This window comes from Crocuta crocuta, unplaced genomic scaffold (genome assembly GCF_008692635.1).
Source record: "Crocuta crocuta isolate KB4526 unplaced genomic scaffold, BGI_CrCroc_1.0 scaffold578, whole genome shotgun sequence".
NCBI classification, from domain to species: domain Eukaryota; kingdom Metazoa; phylum Chordata; class Mammalia; order Carnivora; family Hyaenidae; genus Crocuta; species Crocuta crocuta.
In genome coordinates, this window is record NW_027527442.1 from 925828 (window position 1) to 940412 (window position 14585).

At 33.4% G+C, this 14585-nt stretch overlaps 1 long non-coding RNA gene across 1 annotated transcript; it reads left to right on the forward strand.

Annotated features, from left to right (window-relative positions):
* Positions 1–1315: 1315 nt before the first annotated feature.
* Positions 1316–13842, forward strand: LOC144229041 (uncharacterized). The gene is made up of 3 exons (XR_013334337.1): positions 1316–1377; positions 11569–11610; positions 13558–13842. It is a non-coding gene; the product is annotated as an uncharacterized LOC144229041 (long non-coding RNA).
* Positions 13843–14585: the final 743 nt, after the last annotated feature.

The window sequence follows — 14585 nt, forward strand, 5'->3', positions numbered from 1 at the left end:
AATTCAAACATAGAAGTTGAATGATATACCTTTTGATAGAATAAATGTTTGATTCTTTATGGAAATGATAATTAAACAAGAACTTAAATGCCTATAAAGCAAGATGAGAGTTTTGCTTGTGAGATACTTCACATTAGTTGAATCATACTGGTTTGGATCAACATTTTTGCTTCCATCTTAAATGAGAAGACTGTTTTCAATCCTTGTAAAACCCAAAATATATATATACACAAGGAAACCTGCTCAATGGATTGATTTTTTTTCTTCCAAAGATTGGATCCCACTCCAGTGTGATGAAGACAATATTCAAACCCCAGTTTACCAAACTCACATCAAACCCTAAATGATTATAACATGCTGTCTTCTCAACACTGTGCTTGTCACTGAGCAATTGGTTTCATTCTCTGTCTCTTTGTCTTTTCCTTTTTCTCTGTTTGTCTGTCTCTCTCACATACCCTCCCTCCGACACACATACAGACATAGCACTAAACACACAATCTCATCAGTTGCTATAATTACCTATGTAGATGATGAAATAAGGAGTTAACTAAGATAAGTAGCTTTTTAGTATCATCTTCTATGTTAGAGACTCCTTAATAATAAAAGTTTATAATTCAAAATTGTCTTATTAATAATCCTGTGTATTTAATCATAAAATATAAAAATATGATATAAATCAATTTCATAAAAATTTTCTGAAAAACATGCTTCTGATTACATTTCATAGCTCTGGGCAGTCTGAGATTATTATTTGCTTTTCAATATTATTTTAGTTGAATGTTACATTAAAGTATCTGAATACTGAATTCCAATTCTTTTTCTAAGGATCAGAAGATAAACTGCTTTTCAAGCAATGCAATTCTGTCACTGCAAATAGTGGAAGTAAAATAGATTTATATACATTTACTATATTTAATATTATATTTAGTAGTGTAGAAACCTTGATTCCCATGAAACTACAGGCTGTCAGATTATCAACTGGGTCATCAGAGTAGATTAAAGGTAGTTTATAATATTGGAATGTATGTTGTAAGGATTTTAAAGATTACATTTCAAAGCAAGAGTTAGCAATGAATTCGTAAAGAGAATTCTATATATATTGAGATTCGTATTTTGTCTCTGTCATTTACTAGGTCTTTGAATTTTCAGAATTTTTTTTAGGCCTCAAGAATTTGTTTGTTTGCTCACTTGTTTTTATTGATCTGTTTGTTTTTTATCTGTCAAATGAAGGTCCTGAGCCCATGATCTAGAAGTTCCTTTTTTGTCTATACTCCCTGACATCACAATGTTGTACTGCAAACATTCTGTTAGGTCAATATTAGCCAAGCAGAATGAATATAAATGTTCTGCTCATCCTTCATGCACACTTTGGAAATCGTGAGTAATGAATACTAAACTCGCATTTCTTATTTATGTATTTCTTGATCTCATTTTGTGGATATTCCCTTTGCAGTAGCCTCTGGGCACATTTACAGGATTTAATAAGAAGAGAGAAGATATCTGCAATCTTAATTGTATAGCAGAATGATAAACTCACAGACGGAAAGCTTGTCTTGTAAATTTAATTTCCTCTAAGCTTGTTAGAAAGACTATACCAGAGAATATAACAGCTCTCATCTCAAGTCATTGTATTACATGGACGTTTCAATCCCCATGTCAACTAGTATTAATACATTTAAAGGCACATTGCCTGTTTTAGAAGAAAAGATATGATATACATTTTAGTTTGATTTAAGGTCCTTCTGTGTGATTTATAACTGTCATGGACCTATTTGAGCTATTTCCATTAAATAGTTTTTAATAAGTTGAGTTTAGATAATGTGTAATTGCCACTAGTATTTGCATTCTTGAGGCCATGATAGATAATTCAATTTTCCATTACTTAAAAGAAATTGCCTTGTCCCATAACTAGGTTTACTGCAGGTGGAGAAACACCTGAAGCATTGTAACTGCTTTTTAATCTCAGTGTAGATTATTATATTTTCATTTTATTTTAAATGATCTTTGGCCATACATTCCATAGATTTCTATATTGCAATCATCACTGGGCTTATGTCTGCTTACAATGTAATAGTACATTAACACAAGAACAAAAATAATATTTATATTAGTAAAATCAATATTTATATAGTTGTAGAAGTCCAGAAAAGGCAAGTAAAATAATCAAGGTAAGATAATGTCTGTGTAAGGACAGAGTGAATGAAGAAAAAGGAAAGAAAACCTAAGCTATGATAAACATTTACCATGGGAAAGATAGTAGCCTACTTTTAGAGAAATATTTTCATTCAATTTCAGCCAAGACTCATTGTGATAAGTAAATTATATACTTTTTATTCTTAAGAAACTAAAATCTGGGAAATTAAGTTGTATGTTCAATGTCAAAAGCTACTTAGCTATTGAATTGCTAATTGATATTCAACGGTGACACTGATATTTTAAATATACTATAAATACTTTGTTATGTTTCTTTTCATTTTTTTTTACGTTTGATTATTTATTTTGAGAGATAACAAGAGTGCAAGTTGGGGAGAGAGAGAGAGACGGACAGAGAGAATCCCAGGCAGGCTCCATGCTGTCAGCGCTGAGATCATTGTGAGGCTCAATCTCACAAGCTGAAATCATGACCAAGCCAAAATCAGAAGTCCGACGCTTAGCCAAGTGAGCTACCCAAGTGCCCCTGCTATGTTTCTTGTTGTGAAGTGAAGTTCAGGTTCGTTTCCACCAAATCTGGGCTCTTTGGATCCTTGACCAGTTCTTGATGCTTTGCCAATTTCCGGTTTTGGATCTCTAGAGAGTGACCACTGTCACTTCCTGCTCTCAGATATTTGATTTTAGAAATCTGAATCATCAGTTAAGATTCCAGTTACTCTACTGAGACATCGTTTACAGAATCTCTGAGACCTAAAAGAAAGAGGCACCTAACTGATAGCAGCCTTCCCCCAATCTCCACAAAGTACCTGGTATGTGTGTGACCGTCTTAGAGTCCACAGATCAGTCCAGTCTTCAGCTGTGTGTAACATGCTTACTCAGTCAGCGTCATATGGACAGAAAAATCACCCAGCTGAGCTCTGCCTGAATTTCAGGTGCCACCATATCTGAACTATAATAAAATAATCCACTAAACTTTGGGTAGTTTGTGACGTAGGTATAGATAAATAAAACAAACACCAAGCCTGTGTTCATTCCAAGATAAATCTCTGCTACTTGTGGAAGAACAAAAGTGATAATATTTTTTCTAAATAAAAAGGTTGAAAGGGCGCTCGGGTGGCTCAGTCAGTGAAGCATCTGACTTTGGCTAAGGTCATGATCTCACAGTTTGTGGATTCGAGCTTTGCATCGGGTTCTGTGCAGACAGCTTGGTGCCTGGAGCCTGCATCAGATTCTGTCTCCCTCTCTCTCTGCCCCTTTCCTGCTCTGTCTCTCTCCTTCTCTTTCAGAAATAAACATTTTAAAAAGATTGAAAGGAACTATTGTCATTTATTAAGTTAGAAATATATGAATATAATAGATCTGAATTCCACAAAATTCTAAATTATAAAATTATAGAGAATTTTTCCTTCTTTCTAAAACCTATGAAGAACTTTTTAAAAGGTACTATTAAAAATTTGTGAGCCAAAAAAGGGAGATGCATGATTCTACATGTTTTGTGAATCATAATTACCAACAAAAATTATAATAAATCTTGGAGAATCTGCTGAAGATGACCTTATAATAGATGTACCTCCAATCATGCCTACTGAAAAAGAAACCTAAACCGTTGAGAGTCTTTAAATATCAGAATATGGATGAAAGGGTATCTATAATGTCCCCAGAAGAGAGAAATCTTCAAATTACAGGCACAGAAGAGGAAAAAAATTGATAAAACCTAAAAAACCACACAGGTAGATGATGATGGCAACAAATTAGAACCACAAGAATCACTCATACATAGGTCACTAGACATTAAATGTAACGTGAACTTGAATGTTGCTAAAACCCACGTCTCTAAGATGAGAAGCTGTGGTGGTGAAAAAAATCTGTCTGTAGTCGGGAAGAAAGCATACCTCATGTACCTCTCAGTGACAGAGAGTTACAAAACAGAATTCATAACAAAAGGTATACACATCACAAAAAGTACATAATAACAATGGATGATCCTCAAAATGAAAAAACTGAAGGTCAGTATTCATGCCAGCTCCAGGGCTCTTCCTCCACTGAGACGTGAGCCAGTGAGCTTGCAGAAGGCCATGTGTTGTGAAGACAAGACCATAGTCTTTGGATATTCAAATAAAACTTAAGTACATTGAAAGTGCCATAAAGGGAAACTACCATATTATCCTAAGGGATTTTAGCACAGTTTTCTAGATGAACACTGCTCTCTAAATTTATCTCACAAAATGTAGTTATTCGAGTAATCTTTAACTATTTATTGAGCAAAGGCTTGAAATTAAGACATGTAACTGACACTTTGCCTTGAAGACCAGTTAGCTCAGAGACTACTTCTAGGCTCTTACTACTCATGTCTACTGTGCACCATTTCTAAATAAATCTTCCAAAAGGTCAGTTCTGATCATGTCATAGATCCTGTTCAAAAATCATCTATGATTCTTCTTTGGCTGTAGAAGAAAAAGAAAATATTTTGTTGCTCATGAATTATTTTATATAACTTTTTTCTCTTTTAACTGTTCTAAAATGAAAGCATCTGTATTCTACATTGAATTCTTGTTTTCTCTTCCTGCTTACACACACACACACACACACACACACACACACTACAATATTAGAGCAGAGACATGATATCAATAATAATAATTAATATAATAAAAAAGGGAAAAATAATATGAGCAACAACTGACAGTCTCCGGCCCTTAGGAAAAACTGCCAAACACATTGTGATTACTCTCTGTGTTAGCAATGGAAGGAATTTCTTTATGAAAGCCTGGATCTGCTAAATGAAAAGAGCTAGATTTTCTATTTTCTTTTTGTCTTTTTTTGGGGGGTTGTGCTCTTATGTGTAAACGTGTGATGGCTTTCATATACAAGTTTTTGTGTGAACATAAGATTTCATGTATCTGTGTTAAATGGCCAAAGTTATAGTTTTTGGGTTCACTGTACTTAACATGCTTTGTATATGTGTGTGTATGTATTATTATTGTTTCTTAAAAAATAACTTCCCAACTGTTTTCCAGAGTATCTATCCATGTGACATTCCACTAGCAGTATATTTCTGTTTCTTTCCACACTTTCTAACATTTGATGTTGTTAGTATTTTTAAAATTTTAGCCATTCTAATAGATGTGAAGTGATATCTCATTTTAGTTTTAATTTACATTTTTATACTATTTCTAGTTATGTGTTTCCTCATGTCTTTTGTTCACTTTCTAAGATTATTGTTTGTTTACTTTAGATTTTGTTGCTGAGTTGTTGTTTTTGTTGTTTAGTTTTTTATATTCTTTAGATCCTTGCCTTTTGTGAGATATGTGGTTTGCAAATATTTTCTTCCAGTATATAGTTTGTTTATTCATCCTTTTAACAGAGCCTTTCATAGGGCAAGTCCAATTTATCAATGGTTCTTTTTATATATTGTGATTTTGAAGTCAAGTCAGTCAAAGAACCCCCCTGCCTAATCCTGGATCCCAAAGATTTTCCCTTATTTTTTTCCCTAAATGTCTTATAGTTTTGGAAATTACATTTAAGTCTGTGATGCACTGTGAGTTAAATTTTTTATGAGGTATGAAACTTTATTTATGGTATGTCCTCTCTTCCCCACAAAGGATGTTGAATTGCTACAGTACCATTTCTTGAAAAGTGCATTTTTCTTCCATTGATGATGCGGATGGATGGACATGTCCTTACTTGGTCTTGACTGACATTGGTAGGGGAAGAGAATTAAGAGAGAAGGAAAGTTTACAGTCTGGAAAGGACAAAAGTCTTGGATCTTAGTCATCCCTAACACCACCCTAGTGGAAGGATTGGGTTTTTCATTATAGTTGATAAAAGGTGGAAGTCTGAGCTCTGTATTTGGCTTTTGTGATTGTAGGTAGAGATGGGACCAGATATTCTTCCAAGCTCTTTGGCTGTAGCAAACCAGTTACCTTATAAATTTTTTCCAACTGGCTAGGCTCCCCATTTTCTGATCCTCTGGCTAGAGTCCAAGCCATTGGAATTTTTCTTTAGTCTACACCCATTGATATTGAAAGATCTAGAAAATCAAAAGATAACTATATANTGCACTATATTGAAATAAAAATCATTGCATGACACAATATTAAAACAAAAATCAATAAAAGAAGTATATAAAGATTTTTAGTTATTCAGATTATAGAGAAAAGAATACTGACAATATGATACCAAGAGTTTTTATAAATTGTTTGGAAAAATGATCAAATAAAAAAACATGCTTGGGTGGGGGACGCCTCGGTGGCTCAGTTGGTTACGTGTCCGACTTCAGCTCAGGTCATGATCTCACAGTTCATGGGTTCGAGCTCCACATCAGGCTCTGTGCTGACAGCTGGCTCAGAGCCTGGAGCCTGCTTCAGATTTTTTATCTCCCTCTCTCTCTGATCCTCCCCTACTCATGTTGTCTCTCTTGCTCTCTCAGAAATAAATTGAACAATTAAAAATTTTTTTAAAAAAGAAAAACATGCTTGGGACAGGTGGGTGGCACAGTCAGTAGAGCATCCCATTTTAGCTCAGGTCATGACATCCATCTCCTTGGTTCAAGTCCCTCTGTCCTAACAGCTTGGAGCCTGGAGCCTGCTTTGTATTCCTGTCTCCCTCTCTCTCCCTGCATCTCTGCTGCTTGCATTCTGTCTCTCTCTCAAAAATAAATAAACATTAAAAAATATTTTTAAAAGAAAAACATGCTCAAAGAAAATGAATAAATATATTGAGACTATCAAATCCAAAAGTCAAACAAACACATAGAAAGATTCTCAAATTCAAGTTAAGATTGAAATATATTGTTCAAATAATCAATCTTAATTTTATTTTTTTTATTTTTTTTAATAGTTTATTGTCAAATTAGTTTCCACATAANTAATCAATCTTAATTTTAAAAGACATATAGGATCTAGCACCTATTGCTTTCCAAGATAGTAAAATCTATTAAAGTAAAAAAAATATAAATATAAATATAAAATCTCTTCAACCAGCAGTGACCCAGTGAATATGGTTCATTACATCAAGTTTTATGTTATAAAGACAATAAACTCTTTAAAGTTTTATACTTAGAAGTGTAATAGAGGATATACATGTAACAGAGATTATTTGTACCTTATTATGTGATTCATATACAGTTGATTTTCATGATTTGTGGATGCTATTTGTAGATTCACCCATTCAATAAAATTTATTTTAAACCAGAATCAGTACTCTGTTTTCACAACCATTTCCAAACATATGTAAAGCTGTGGAAAATTTGAATTACCCAATATACAAGTTCTCTGCTGGTATCAAAAAAATGATGCTCTGCACCCTTGTTCAGCTTTATCTTTTTCATGGTCTATTTTTGCAATATTTATTGCATTTTTTATGATTTTGGGGGGTGATTTCACTGTCTAAAATGGCACCCAAGTGTGGTACCAAAAGTGTAAGTTTTCCAAAGTGCAAGATGGTTGTGGTATGCCTCACAGAGTGTTTTAGATAGGCTTTTTCAGATACAAAGTATGGTGCTGTTGGCCATGAGCTCAATGTTAATAAGTCAACAAAATATATTAAATAAAATGTCTGCAAACATACAAAAACAAGGTTATGTATTTATTGACAGACATATTGTAATCAGAGACTCCTAGAAGGGTAACTGTGTATTTCACATGGAAGCAATATTTAATAATAACTAATTCAGGATTCAGGAAGACCTCATAGAATATAAGTAACACACATAAAAAGAATAGACTGTGCATGCATGCATGTTTTTTGTGTGTGTAGATAAGTACATGTATACACAAACATCTCACATGTATACATGAATATACTACATCCTTATCTGCATAGGATAATTTGAGTACTGAAAAAAAAATAAGAATACAAAGAAAGCTATTAGGAGACATCAAATTTTACCTTAGGGAATTGCTGAAGTTGATTTTTGAATACAATAGTCAAAAAAGGTAAAGAAAAAAAATCCTACAAGTTATTTATAAAGGCATGCATATGATACTCAAATACTAATAAAAATTTGTATGTGGTACATATAAAGAAATTTTAGAACAAATTATAGTATTTTAATATTTCAAAAAGTAATTGAATAAGATAAGCTAATAGGTATCCGAGTATTTATATTTATGTATATTCTATATGGTGCATTCCATTTTTAATTATTTGCCTAATACATGGATAGATAGGAGATGGATACATAGGTGATAGACAGATGATAGACTGATAAATATAAAACAACAGAGAAAAATTACACAAATTTGGAAAGGGTACAAGATGGTTAAAATATTGAAATGTTCTTCAAATTAAATATTCCAAAGAAAATATTTACCCTATAGATGCCTATATTGATTATTGAAATATTGAAATGCAAAAAGGACTATTAAAGATAAAGGTATGAATGTATATTCATATACAAGTACATATACATATGTACATACCTTTATGTATATACATATACATATATGTGTACAAATATGCAAATGTACACATATGTATGTGTACACATGTGTACGTGTATATGTGTATATACATGATTTTTGTTCTGGGAAATACCATATATATTTGTATATTAAGTCTAATATGTTTATAGTATATAAGAATTACAATAAAACTCTGTAAATTATAATTGTATATGTGTATTATATTTTTCACAAAAATCAAACAAATACATGCCACGTTGATTTTTCTCTTATTAACTAGGTGGATGACCAGGGTCAAACCACTGTATTTATATGAGATTCAGTTTTTTCAAATGCACAATTGGGGAATTTATCTAGTTAGCATCACTTTTCCATGATTCTTGAAATTATTACAATTTTATAGAATGTCTTCTAAAAGATTATTAGCTAAACCAAAAGGGATTTTAACCATCTTTATCATCAATTTCCTTATTAATATATTTTAGTTCTTAGTGAATTTTTTCAAGACATTTTAGTTAATCTTCTTATAGAGCTCAACTCGTATTTTTGTCTCTCAAAAGAAAAATGGGGCTGTTTATTTGCCCATGTATCTCTACAGGGAAAAGTAAATTCTGGAATGTTTATTATCTGTGTGGCAAAGAGTTAGTATACATATACAAAGAAAAAACCACACAAAGAGAAATTTGATCCACCCAGTGGAACAATCCCTTTGGCTGTTTGCTAAATTACTCTTCTTTTTTCTGCTGCTGGTTTCTGCAGTCGATCACTTAACCCGACATGAAATTCGTGCAATGGCCGGAGTTGGTGTTACAATTTTCTGCGGGTTTTCTAATCCAAACTTATTCATCCAGAGGTTCTTGGAGTTGTTCTCGTGCTTGCATTAGACTTAAATTCCATTTTCTTTTCATGAAAGTCCATGTTTCACTAAAGATGATTTTCGTGGGTTTTGGCGACTTACAACAAAGTGTGACTAATACAAGAATTATTAAACATTCTATACTTTGTGTCTACAGATTTTACTTTTCTGCTTTCTGTGTCCACTCTATTATAAATTATTTACATAATATAAACTCTTTGATTTAAAATTTCTGTTTCCAAAACCAGAATGGATGTGTTCTGTTACCTGAAATCTTGTTTCAGATCTCTTACATGGATTTATGTCATATGGAAGTGATAATCAGCTGTGATCAGTATCCCGCACTAGCAAAGAGAAATATATATGTAATTCATATTTGTATAAACTTATTTATAATTTATAATACAGCATACAATCTAATGTTTAATTTATTATACAACATATATTTTTTCATAATTTATGACATAGCATATAATTCACGCATACAGTGTTTATATGTTTTTCTCTATTATTAAAACCTCAAACTGTAATGCCGAATACCCTTATAATTGAATAAGACTTTATTCAGAAATTCTCAATTAAAAGAAATCTCTTATTGTTTTATGTCATGACTGTAGTGGAGAATCTAGGTTTTGTATCCCTATGAGAGAACATAACAGTGGGATAGCTATGGAGACATACACAATGTCTTGCTGTTTCTTTGAGTTCAAATACTTTCCTCAAATAAGTAGTTTAGGTACAACTCGGTTTTGGTTGCAAAAGTAAAAAAAAAAATAAAGTATTAAATTTATGACCAGGTTCTGAAAAATCCTGTTTTATGTTAACATTATTTTCAAAATTTTAAAAATAACTCAGTAGAATCACTAACAGATGATTTGATCTTACAAATATATTTTTGCTAACTCTTACACATTTTAGTACTGATATCAATCAGACTGATTGATATCAGACTTTCTGCCATGTGATATTATGCTTGCTTTAAATGACTCAAACACCATTTTATTCTTTGGCAAAATATCAGACTTCTCATTTGGACTTATCCTTCATGAAATTAGCTATTTCTTAATAAAACATAATAGTTAAGTTACTCAATGTATTAAATATTTATAAATATGATTTGGAAAAGCAAAAGAAACCCATGGAAGTCAATGTGTATAGAAGACAACTAGCCTTCATTTAGCCTCTGGCCACAATATTTACATTGGGCAGCTGGTTATAAAGTTCTCATATATGTATTTCTTTTTTTTTTTTTACTTTATTTTTGAGACAGAGAGACAGACAGAGTGCAAGTGGGGGAGGAACAGAGAAAGAGGGAGACACAGAATCCAAAGCAGGCTCTGAGCTGTCAGCACAGATCCCAACGCGGGGCTCGAACTCATACACTGCAAGATCATGATCTGAGCCGAAGTCAGGCACTTAATCCACTGAGCCACCCAGGTGCCCCTCATATATGTATTTCTTTAAAAAAAAAAAATCAGAACTCTTGTTATATACTTCCAAGTCACAAAGGTATAGTATTAAGTACAGCACATACAAACATGAAAAACATGTGTACATATAATCCTAAAGAACATCAAAGAAGTTCATGGCTTACCTGTTAAGAAATAGGCATGTAAATGAGAAGTTCATTAAAATGAATTCAGATGTAAGTGGATTCCCATGCAACTCTTGTTTTTTCCAATCTGCACATGTGAAAGTAACTTGTAGTAAGTAATCTATTCATGTTCAGATTAGACAGCTAAAAAATAATCTACAACAAATCAGACTTAGAATTATAGATTCTGTTGAAATGTCAAGGAATTCATGGAAAATATTTCCTTTGTATATCATATGACAGCCCAATATATACAATAGATATTTAAATAGATACATAGGCAGTAATCTGTTCTTTTCAAAAGAAGTAGTCTCTGGCCACCAGCTGCATCATTACATTACCTTCTACCTTACCCTTTCCCTGTCCACAAATAGCATCTAAAGTTCCACTTCCTTCCTAAATAATTCAGTGCTGTCTTTCTGCTTGCATATGCCTTGGAGCAAAACAACAGTCGTACAGTTACTGGCAAAACCCAGGATTCTAGGAAAGCTTTCAATTGATTATGCATTGTATCCTAAGTATCTCATGGGTGATATCACCTCTAACATATTCTTTTATTACAGGGATGGGGTGGAAAAGTGCTGGAAATTTCAATACTACAAAAAGTAAGACTTTTTTCTCTTTATGTGTTCTCAGTACATCATATTTGCTGAAAACAAGTTTGAATTGGACACATTGTGCAATTGTATATGGGGGGGGGCACATTTAACTGATGTAGAGCTGAGATTGTTTCCCCATAAAGGATGTGACAATTGCATTGAAAGTCAGTATTTTACCCCTCCTACTTGACTGAAAACTCTTTAAGGCATTATCCATGTTTCATTCATTTCTATATTATGTACTATCATAACACTGACAAAACAAAAGTGGCTGTCATGACATATGCGTGACCAAAAAATGAGAAATAACTATATTTTTAGGGGCCTATTTTCAATTGTCTTGTTGAATTTGATGGCCTATTATTTGACTGGGAAAGTTACTTTGATGTGATATGTTTGGGGCTGTATTGAGGGACTGCCTTAGTACAAAGTAGGGGGAGAATTATTCATGGGTCTCTGGTATTTCTGGATCTTTTCCAGCAAAAGCATTCTTTTAGTTATTCTTGCTGGATGACGCATTGTGAACAGATTTGCAGCTTAATGACAGTATACATTTCTTATCACTAATTTCCTGGGGATCAGAAGTCCAGACACAATGTAGCTGAGTCCTCTGCTCAGGGTTTCACAAAGCTGTTCTCAAGGTTGGCCATGCACCACTCTCCTGGAGGATCAGCGAGGGATAACTCTGCGTCCAGCTCATTCAGGCTCTTGTCAGATTTCATTTTCCTCTAGCTGTATGAATGTGGATCCCAGCTTCTTGCTGACTATAGGTTGGAGGTTCTCCTCATGACCTATAGGACATCAAGAGCTACTCACCACATGGCCTTCCTCACAGGTCATCCATAACATGGCAGTTTGCATCTTCAAGCTCAGCAGGAAAGTTTTCCTTAGCACATGCTATCAAGATGGAAGGTCATATGCAGAATATATCATGTGTTATGTAGTATATAGCATATAACACACATTATAATACATTATAATATATGTATAAAACATATATATGTGTATAACATATGACATGATGGTGTGTAATATATAATATATGACCATATTAAATATCATTTAATACATAATACACAATATACAATATATAACATATAACCATTGTGTGTGTGTGTGTTGTATATATTGTGACCAAATCAAGGGAGTGATGTTCCATTAATTTTGCCACATTATATTGGTTAGAAGAAAGTTGCTGACTCTGCCCAGCTCAAGAGAAGGGGATTATGATCACCTTAAGATATGTTTGTCATAGGCTATAATAACTTTTTTCCAGACTATTCTTCATAAGAGACATATGAATAGCAAACAGCCTTGGAAGAAGAAGTAGTGTTTTCCTCAAGGACAGAGGCCAAGTTTGTTTCCTGAACAAGATAATATAGACAATACATTGCTTCAGGGCAATGGTGGGACAGAAGTGCTTTAGCTCTTGTAAAAGATTATAGTCTCTTAAACTCAGTGTCCCTCAACTGTGACAAATTCACAATGTGCACAACATGGCATGGGCCACTCTATATCTCAGCCATGAGATTTGAGGTGTATGTCAGGATTATCCTCAGCTTTGCTGATTTGCTAGAAGGACTCACAGGACTCAGAAGTTGTTATATTCATGGTTATAGTTTATTATAGCTAAAGGATACAGAGCAGAATCAGTGATGAGAAAAGGCACAGGAGGCAAAATCTGCAGGGAAACAGGCTTAAACTTCTAGACACAAAGTCTGGAGGAAACCAGACTTTCCCTTCTTGTGCAGTCAGAGAGAACATATTATTACCTCCAGGAATGGTGTTTAACAATACAGGAAAAGTGTTGCCAACTAAGGAGATTCACCTGAGCTTCGATGTACAGAGTTTAAATGGAGGGTTAGTCGTGGAGGTGTGCAATAGCTTTTTCTTAGGAATGAGTTTGAACTCCTACACCTGTTGAGTTAATCCTTTTATTTTTCTTTTCCACAGAGGGCAAAAGGAACCAGTGCTAACATGAAGCTCACACTATCTGTTGTGTGATACCATGATTACCAGAATCCTTTGTCTCAGAGTCAAGGTTCTTTCATCTCTTGCCAACATCTATGCAAGTGTTACAAGCAGATGTGTTATCTTACAAGCAAGGAAAAATTCCAAACTCTTCACAGTTTTTACTCAACAGTTGTACAATCCTGAATGAATAGTGTATGGAGGAGACCCGGTGCTGTACATCTTATATATGGTCTTTTGTACCTAAGTAGTTTACTGCTTTATAAATTGAACCATAATTAAAAATTTTTGTTAATTAAAAAAGTGTGTGTGTGTTTTCTCAAATATGGTATTTAATTAAGGTATAGCTATTAAAGTAACATGTTATTATCCAGCTTTTATAATTATAGATAAAAGTACATTTTTATATCTCCAGATTTTTATTTCCAGCTGTACAATATGTAAATATTAGATTATATCATGTAATGTGTATGGCATCCAGCTATTTATTAGAATTTTATTTAGCTTGTCATTTCATTGAACTATAAAATAATAGCTGCAAGTAACTCTATGTACAACATAATGTAATTGTACAGTAAACTGAGAATACCAGTTAAGGAAAAAAATAATTGTCTTTGGACATTTTGTATATTTTGTTAGTTCTTTTTCTTTTCCTGAAGAATTACTTTCTTTCTGTTCTTAGAAGATTAAACAATATATCACAAACTAAGAAGTATGTACTTAGGGGCACCTGGGTGGCTCAGTCAGTTAAGCAACTGATTCTTGATTTCGGCTCAGGTCATAATCTCATGGTTCATGAGTTGAAGCCCTGCATCAGGCTCTGCACTGACAGTATGGAGCCTGCTTGAGATTCTCCTTCTCTCTTTCCCCCTCTCCCTCTCTCTCTGCCCTTCCCATGGACTCTCTCTCTTCCCAAAATAAATAAAAAGACTTAAAACAAGAAATATGTATTTAATTTAATTGGACTGTGATATCATAGGCGTTTTTCCTCTCCACTGATTGTCACTTTC